Raw genomic sequence first — 9199 nt, forward strand, 5'->3', positions numbered from 1 at the left:
TGGTTGTTGTTGTTGTTGTTGTTGTTGTTTTTACACCTTCATTGGAGTATAGTTGCCTTACAGTTTCTGCTGCATAACAAAGTGGATCAGCCGTACATATACACATGTTCCCATATCTCTTCCTCTCGCGTCTCCCTCCCTCCCACCCTCCCTACCCCACCCCTCCAGGCGGTCACAAAGCACCGAGCTGATCTCCCTGTGCTGTGCGGCTGCTTCCCACTAGCTATCTACCTTACGTTTGGTAGTGTATATATGTCCATGCCTCTCTCTCGCTTTGTCACAGCTCACCCTTCCCCTCCCCATATCCTCAAGTCCATTCTCTAGTAGGTCTGTGTCTGTATTCCTGTCTTACCCCTAGGTTCTTCGTGACATTTTTTTTCTTAAATTCCATATATATGTGTTAGCATACGGTATTTGTCTTTCTCTTTCTGATTTACTTCACTCTGTATGACAGTCTCTAGGTCCATCCACCTCACTACAGACAACTCAGTTTTGTTCCATTTTATGGCTAATATTCCATTGTATATATGCGCCACTTCTTCTTTATCCATTCCTCTGTTGATGGACACTTAGGTTGCTTCCATGTCCTGGCTATTGTAAATAGAGCTGCAATAAACACTGTGGTACATGACTCTTTTTGAGTTATGGTTTTCTCAGGGTATATGCCCAGTAGTGGGATTGTTGGGTCGTATGGTAGTTCTATTTTTAGTTCTTTAAGGAACCTCCCTACTGTTCTCCATAGTGGCTGTATCAATTCCCATTCCCAGCAGCAGTGCAAGAGGGTTCCCTTTTCTCCACACCCTCTCCAGCATTTATTGTTTGTAGATTTTTTGATGATGGCCATTCTAACCGGTGTGAGATGATATCTCACTGTAGTTTTCATTTGCATTTCTCTAATGATTAATGATGTCGCGCATTCTTTCATGTGTTTGTTGGCAGTCTGTATATCTTCTTTGGAGAAATGTCTGTTTAGGTCTTCTGCTCACTTTTAGATTGGGTTGTTTGTTTTTTTGTTATTGAGCTGCATGAGCTGCTTGTAAATTTTGGAGATTAATCCTTTGTCAGTTGCTTCATTTGCAAATATTTTCTCAAAGAGCACGGAGGGGACAGACAGCGTCGTTTCCAGGTGGGAAGAGCATGAGCTTGGAGCCCTCCGGCTGCATTTGTCAGATCTGAAAAGCATGAGTGCCCGTCAGTGCGGGACTTCAATAACATCCTGGTGGACCCACGAAATGCACATTCACAGCCATTAACAGCAGACACACCTCGAAGGTAATCATGAAGACTTTGAAGACTGGTAAATGAAAAAGACACTCAGTGATGCTGTGGGAGGGGGAGTGGATAACTGTGATACAGGACCATCTGGAGGCGGCTTGGCTGGACTCCATGAGGATGGGCCAAGGGATGGCGGGAGAGGGCCAGGCCTCCCGGCTGAGACCTGCATGGTGACAGGACCCTCCCCCAAAGGCAAGAGACCTTTGAGGTAAAGGGCTCGGTTCTGATCCTGACCTCTGACCCGGGCAGCGACACCGCAGTTCTGCCTGCTGCCCGGCACCCACTGTGCTTCATGTCCGTAGGCAGTTGGGAGCCCTCGTGGTCTCTGACCTGCTCTGACCCTCGCCCGACCCGACCGCAGTCCATCTGTAGAGACCAGGCGCCGCTCCAGCAGTTGAGAGGCCGGAAAGGTGAGCATCACCTGCACCCTCGTCCCTTGTGGCCACGTTGGGGGTAGAGGTCACCAGATGGGCGGTTCCATCCTTCCTGGGATGCGGCCAAGACGACGCTGACCCCCCAGCATTGACCATGGGCCGGGCGCATCCAGCCACGTAATCGGTCTGTGGGGGGAGGGCTGCTGCCAGAGGTGCCCGTGTCCATGTGAGGAGCCCAAGGTCAGAGCTTAGACACCTGGCCCAGAGGAGGAGGAAGGACAGCAGGAGGGGGTAGAGAGGATGCGGGAGGAAGAGCAGGGGGTGAGCCAGGGGCTCCAGGCCAGTCCAGAGCGTCTGTATTTGTTTAGGGTGCAGGTACCTATAAAGGTTGTACCCTGGTGAGCCTCTGATGTGGCCGTCAGACCCAGAGAACCTCAAAGAAGCTGGCTGAGGCCTGGGTGGAAATCGCTATAGGGATTTAACTCAGACTGCGAAGGCTTAGGGTGGGCATAAGTAGCCACCTGGCACTGGTAGCCAGCAGGGTGAGGGATGGGGGAATGTGCTCAGGCATTGGGGACGGGCTGGTCCTGAGGGTCCGTGTGCCAGAAGCCAGCACCTGCCCGAATCCACCTGACCCTGGTCACATTCCCCTGCCTGGTGACAAGACCCTCCTCCAAAGGCAAGACCCCTTAGAGGGAAAGGGCTCAGTGCCAACCCTGACCAATGATGTGAGGCCCATTGTGGGTTGGAATGGCAGTGACCCCACAGTTCCACCCGCTGCCTGGCACCCACTCTTCTTCGTGTCCGTAGGTGTTTGGAGGCCCCCGGGGTCCCTGACCTTCTCTGACCCTCACCTGCCCAGCTCCATCTCTCCTGCCCCGTCCCTGGGTGCATTTCCATCGAGGAGGCACATCTCCCAGCAGCAAGAGGTCAGATGGGTAAGCATCACCTCGTCTCTTGTGGCCACAGTGGGGACAGAGGCCCATGGGTGGGTGCCTCCGTCCTCTCTGGCTCCAGCCAAGCTGACTCGGACCCCACCCCACTGACCCTGGGCCAGGCCCCTGCAGCCCCTTTTGCCTCCGTGGGGGGAGGGCTGCTGCCAGAGGTGCCCGTGTCCACGTGAGGAGCCCGAGGTCAGAGCTTAGACACCTGGCCCAGAGGAGGAGGAAGGACAGCAGGAGCGGGTAGAGAGGATGCGGGAGGAAGAGCAGGGGGAGACAGATAGAAGACGGAGCCAGTGGGGAGGTGCATGCAGGGTGACGGAGGGAGGAGGAGGTAAGACAGGAAGAGGGGGAAGGACAGGAAAGATGGAGGGCGGTGGGACGCAGGAGCAGTAGGGGAGAGTGGCTGAGTGGCTGAGGAGTAGGTCTGGGTGTCGGGAAATGGGGAGAATGCGGAAGGAAGGGTGGAGGCGAGTGGCCAGTGGGGACAGAGGAGGAGGAAGGATGGAGAAGGGATGCAAGAAGCGCGCAGGAGGGGAGGGTGCAGGAGGAGGTGAAGGGTGAAGGCTAGGGGTGCAAGGGAGGGGAGGGGAGGCGTGTGGATGGAGGGGAGGCGAGCGGAGCAGGGCAGGGTGCGGAGAGGTGCTCAGAGCTTCGGAAGCCCCACAGCCTGGCGCCCTCTCCAAGCCCTGTGCTTGTGCCCTGCGTCCTCGAAGTACCCTGTCCATCGTGCCCCAGATCAGGGGCACTGCCAGGTGAGGACGTTTGTGTTCGGGCTGTGGGCCGGGCTGGGACACAGGGCCTCATCCTGAGCAGTGCCCTGTCCCAAGTCCTCTTGACGTGTCACTGGCCCAACACATCCCAGCCGTGTTCCCGATGGGCTGGGCCTTCTGCAAGTGTCCAGGAACGAGTGGGTCCCTCTGCGTGAATGGGGACCGTGAGGCCCTTCCCCCATCGCCTTGTTCAGAATTGTGGACCTAGAGACGGTCTCAGCAGCACAGAGGCTGCCTGAGGTCAAACATGTCCTCCTCTCCCCAAGCCACACCCTCCTGATCAGCTGCGGTGTCGTCTGAGCTGATTCACCAGCCAGCACCAGCTTTGAGTTCAGTCAGCTGGAGTAGGTGTGAGCATCTCGTCCTAGAGACCCCCGGTCCCCAGTCCCTGCTCTGCTTCCCGAGTGGGGCCATCCTGGGTGGGCGCCCGGTCCTGGGAGGAGCCTAGTGGGCAGGAGCCCAGGGCCGCCCTTGACCAGGAGCGCCCCTGCCACCTTCAGGGTCTCCTGGGGCTGAGACTGTGGGGAATCGGGCTCAGAGAGCTCTTTTTCTTCAATTCACACATCACTAAATTTAGCTGTTAAAATACACCGATCAGTGGTTTTCAGAGTATTTACAAAGTTGTGCAACCATCACCACTGTGTCCACATTTCACCACCTCGTAACAAAGTCTCGTATCCGTCAGCAGAGAACCCCCCCAGCCCCTCCCCCAGCCCTGGAGACCACTGGTCGAGTTTCTGTCTCTACGGATCTGGCGATGCTGGACGTTTCAGATCAATGGGATCACTGTGGTCTCTTGTATCCAATTTCTTTCACTGAGCATCATCTCCATCCATGTTGTAGCCCGGATTAGTATTTCCTGTCCGCAATACAGGAGGGTTCTAATTTCTCCGCATCCTTGTGCTACTGGTGATAGCCATTCCGTGGGTGAGGAGTGGTGTGTCCCGTGGCCTTGTCTCTGAAGCTGGGTAGACTTCGGAGAAAGGTCTGTCTATGTCCTCTGTCCATTTTCTAATTGGTCTACTTCTTTTGATTGAGTTCGGAGTTTTTATATATTCTGTATACTAGGCCCCTTATCAGATAGGTGATTCACAAATCTTTTTATTCATTGTGTGTCTTTTCACTTTCTTGATGGTGTCATTTGAAGCACAGAAGTTTTTCGTGTTGATAAAGTCCAGTTTATCAATTTTTTTCTGTTGCTCGTGCTTTTTTACTTGTTTATTTGTTGTGTGTGTGGCCATGCTATGCAGCATGTGAGATCTTAGTTCCCCGACCAGGGATGGAACCCGTGCCCCTGCAGTAGAGGCACAGAGTCCTAACCGCTGGGCCGCCAGGGAAGTCCCGTGTTGCTCGTGCTTCTGATGCTCGAGCAAACTGTGATTCCCGCAGGAGCCCCTCTGCAGCCGGCAGCCACCCTCTCCTTTGCTCAGCGCCCAAGGCCAGGATCGCAGCTCACTGCGCAGCTCAGCACTTCGCCTGGGCCTCCTGGCCCCCTGCTTGCCCCTCATCACCTCACTGTGACAGGATTTCCCAGGCGGCTCGGAGGGGAGTCTGGAAGCGGAAGTAAGTGTTACGAGGTGTGGGTGCGAGCCATGACCCGCCACCCCGGCGGCGTGGTTTTCTCCCCTCATCAGACAGACGGGGGAGCTGCCGACAAGGAGCCAACTTCAACTTGCTGGCTCTCTGAAGCTCTTTAGCACACTGGGATATTTGGATATTTTTGTCTTGCAGCGTCGCACATGGAGAAGCCGGAGACCCTGCTGGCCCTGGAACGAGCAGAAATAACAGCCAAACACAAGTAGGTGAGACCCCGGCAGACGGTGAACACGAAGAGCAGGTGCAGCCCAGGCAGGTATCAGAGCCAAGGACAGGCAGGTGAGGCCCGGCGGGGATCAGAGCAGGTAGATCAGGTGAGGCCCAAGTGGGTATCGTCACCAGTCGGAGCAGGTACAGCCCCGGTAAGGATCGTAGTCACCAGCAGCAGGTGAGGCCCAGGTGGGGAAGCACAGGTGGGGAAGCACAGCCAGCAGAAGCAGATATGTCCCTGGTGGGATCAGAGCCAAGGAGGGGCGGGTGAGGCCCAGGTGGGGCCCATTGCCAGGTATGCGCAGGTGCGGCCCAGTGGGAGCCACAGCAGCAGGAACAGTTATGTTCCAGGCGGGGATCCCGGCCAAGGCTGAGAAGGTGGAACCCAGGTGGGTATCCTCACCCGGAGGGGCGGGTATGGCCTGGGTGGCGGTCACAGCCAGTGGGACCAGGTGGCCCAGGCAGGATCCTAGCCAGGTACGAGCAGCTCCCACTCGGGCAGGTGGGTCTCGTGCTGTGCTCCTGGGACGCAGGGCAGGGGAGGTGTCCTGCCCCTCCTTTGGCCACACCTCTGGCCTCTGTGGGTTTCAGGGCCAGGCAGGGGCTCCAGTGGAACCCGGGGAAGATGCTGACCGCTCGCTGTACAAAGTTGCCGACAGGCTACGTTTTCTGCCATGAGGCATCAGGGTGCCCCTCCTTCCCATCTCGGGGCAGGTTTCCTTTTGCAGAAAGACCTCTCTGGAGGCGGGACCCATCGCCCCAGCTCAGGGCCTCGACCCCTGGTGGCCACGGCGGGTCAGGGTCTGCACTGGGCTGGAGCTGAGAGGACTCGGGGAGGCGGCGGGGGCAGGGCTGGGTGCTGGTCCAGGCCTGGGCCTCAGCCGCGTGGCCTCCATGCCTGGCCCTGGCCTCTGCCTCCGAGGTCAGAGGGAGGCTCAGCCTGGTTAGCAGACTCTGCAGAGCGTGGCCACAGGGTGAGGCGCGCCTGGCCCACAGGTCTCCGAGGCTCTGGCCCAGAGGACAGTGAGAGGTGTGGCCTCAGGCGCTGGAGGGACGGGCAGGGGGAGCAGGCAGGACCGGCCTCAGAAGCTCACGGGAAGGAGACAGACGCAGGCGGAGTTTGCAGCTGAAGACGACCTGACCCCTCGGTCTGGGGCTGGGAGGAGACTCGGGGTAGAAGGCCGGGCCGGGCCACGGTGGGGGAGAGAGGAGAAGACGTGCATGTACCTGGACGGAGCTGGTCTGCAGCAGGGCTAAGGGTGCTGGGCTCCTGGACGGAGGCGTCCACTCTGGAGCAGGGTGAGGCCCTGGGGAGCGACTCACCTGGACGGTGGCGTCCACTCTGGAGCAGGGTGAGGCCCTGGGGAGTGACTCACCTGGACGGAGGCATCCACTCTGGAGCAGGGTGAGGCCCTGGGGAGCAACTCACCTGAGAGCCCTGAGCGGGGGCCTCTGCGCTCCAGCAGGGCAGGGGCCGGGAGGGCATGGAACAGAGCGGGTGACCAGCATCGGCAGGAGGTGGGGCACCTCCTGGGGCTGCTGTGGGACGCAGCCCATCCCTGAGCCAGCACCCTCCTGGGGTCAGCCCTCCCCTCCGCAGTCTCCTGGGCTGACACCTGGGGGTTGATGGGGGCAGGTGGGGCCTTCTGGGCACCCGGCCGGGTGCAGGTCCTCACTCTCTGCTTCTCTTGCCTTCCAGTCAGGGGAGCTGCGTAGCCTCAGCACCCAGGGCCTCAGCATCAGCGGCTGCAGCACCCACTCAGCGAGGGTAAGAGCCATCCATGCTGCACCGGCGGGAGGGGGGAGGACGTCGTGGGTGCAGCTTCGGTTCCCTGCCGCCCTGACCCCAGAGCCGTCAAGGGGTCCTCGGGCTGAGGGGTCTGCGCCTTTCCTGGCCCTTTTGAGGTCACGCCCATCAGGGCCACCCTAGGAAGCTGGCAGCTGGGCCAGCACCACCATTTCCCATTTTCCAGCAAAAAGCCCAGGAGATCGGGCGAGCTGACAAGTGGGTGAAGATGCTGAGGGATTGGAGTAAATACCAGGGTGGCGAGAAGGTAGCAAGCTGAGCATCCTGACCCTGAAGGGTGCTGGGCTGGGTGCCCCACAAGGCCCGGGGAGAGTCCGATGCCAGGGCCGCAGCCAGCCCAGCCGGGGACCCCGCAGGAAGGGAGCAGCGGGGCCAGGGCCCGCTCTTACTTGCGGCAGACCCAGCCCCTCCGGAGCATCCTCCAGACGCCTCTCGCTCTCTCTCCTCCTTGGCATCCCCTGCACCTGTCTCACAGCTGGCTTCTCTCCCGGAGATGCGCCGGCGGGTCTACAAAGGAATCCCCCCACAGGTGCAAGGTCAGGTATGGTCTCTGCTGTTGGACATGGAGAAGGTGAAGGTGGAGAACAAAGGGAAATACCAGGGCTACCCTGGTGGTGCAGTGGTTAAGAATCCGCCTGCCAATGCAGGGGACATGGGTTCAAGCCCTGGTCCAGGAAGATCCCACATGCTGTGGAGCAACTAAGCGCGTGCGCCACAGCCACTGAACCTGCACTCTAGAGCCGCGAGCCACAACTACTGAGCCTGCATGCCACAACTACTAAAGCCCGTGCGCCTACAGCCCGTGCTCCACAAGAGAAGCCACTGCAACAAGGACCCGCGCACCACAACGAAGAGTAGACCCCGCTCGCCACAGCTAGAGAAAGCCTGCACGCAGCAACGAAGACCCAATGCAGCCAAAAATAAATAAATAAGTTTTTTTTTTTTTTAAAGGGACGACCAGGTATGGCCCCTCCACCTGTGCGGGGGCCGCACCAACAGGCCAGGACATCAGGAGCTTGGGGGGCTGGGCCTCAGGGACCCCTTGCCCATCCCCAGCACTTTCCTGGCACCTCCCAGGCTTGCAGGCCCCGAGGCCCACCTGCCTGGAAGGCCCCACCCACCCCCCTGCTGCCCATCCCACTTGGCCTAGTGCAGACACTGTGTCCAGATACGGACACATGCCACCTGGAATCAAACTAAGCCCTCCTAGACAGTTGGGGGGACAGAGTCACACAGCAAGGGATAGAAACCAGGGGGAAAAGAGCAAGGAGACACCCACAGAAGCCATGAAAGGAGAAAGCAAAGCCAAACCAGATGAACGACAGGCCTGCATTCAGCTGAACAGAAGGACTGAATCCGGACAAGAAGCAGGTCTTTTCCCATCGCCCCAGAGAGGTCCCTACACCTGGCCTGTTCCTACCGCCCAGCACCCCCTCTCCACCGAGGGTACCCCCAGGTCACATTGCCCGGGGAGGGCGCTCTGTGTACCCAGACCAAGTAAGACCAGTAGGGGAAATGTGACAGTGGTCATGCTTCCACAAGCAACCCAAGGACGGGTAACCTACGAGGCTAAGAATGTGGCGGACACCCACTAACTGTGGGACTACAGCCAGCGTCACGCTCAGTCCGGAAGCTCTCAAAGGGCCCCCGGAAACAGGGCAGATACATACAGAGATCAAGAATGTCCCTCCGTATGAACATAAAGAGTTCTGAAACGGGAAACATGCATGTCTGTTAGGCCTAAGGGGAGCCCCAAGGATATGTTTTTCGCCTTCTTAACCAGGGGTCTGAGAAGGGGGGGTGTCAGGGCCGCGGGGCTCTGCATTCCTCATGGACTGTTTTAGCGTCTGGCTGTTGGGAGCCCGAGCCCCCAGCAGCCCTCCCGTCCCCGTCCCCGGGGACCCTGAGTCGGGCTGGTGCCAGATTCACTCTTGGGAAACAAGGCAGTGAGCCGCCCTTACTGTCCTCGCCTTGCCCCGCCTCACCCCGCCTCACCCCTCGTGTCCCCGCCTGTTGGCGGTGGGACTCCGGCGGGGGTCAAGGAACAGAGGCCCAACCGCCCTCTCCGCCTCCCCACGCACCTGGGAGCCGCCTCCCTGGGGCGCTGTCATCCTGGGAGGCCGCATGCAGCGGGCGGAGGAGGGGTCCAGCTGGCCTGGACGGTGCCTCCCTAAAGGGCGGGGGTCTGGACCTTGGACATGGGCGTCACTCGTGACCCGCCCT

At 59.0% G+C, this 9199-nt stretch overlaps 1 long non-coding RNA gene across 1 annotated transcript; it reads right to left on the bottom strand.

The window, feature by feature from the left end:
• Positions 1-4919: 4919 nt before the first annotated feature.
• LOC137229787 (uncharacterized) lies at positions 4920-9199 on the bottom strand. Its single transcript, XR_010945844.1, has 3 exons — positions 9058-9199; positions 5573-7483; positions 4920-5129 (listed from the first exon to the last, which is right to left on the bottom strand). It is a non-coding gene; the product is annotated as an uncharacterized lncRNA (long non-coding RNA).

The sequence above is a fragment of the Pseudorca crassidens genome, chromosome 9 (assembly GCF_039906515.1).
Source record: "Pseudorca crassidens isolate mPseCra1 chromosome 9, mPseCra1.hap1, whole genome shotgun sequence".
Classification (NCBI taxonomy): Eukaryota; Metazoa; Chordata; class Mammalia; order Artiodactyla; family Delphinidae; genus Pseudorca; species Pseudorca crassidens.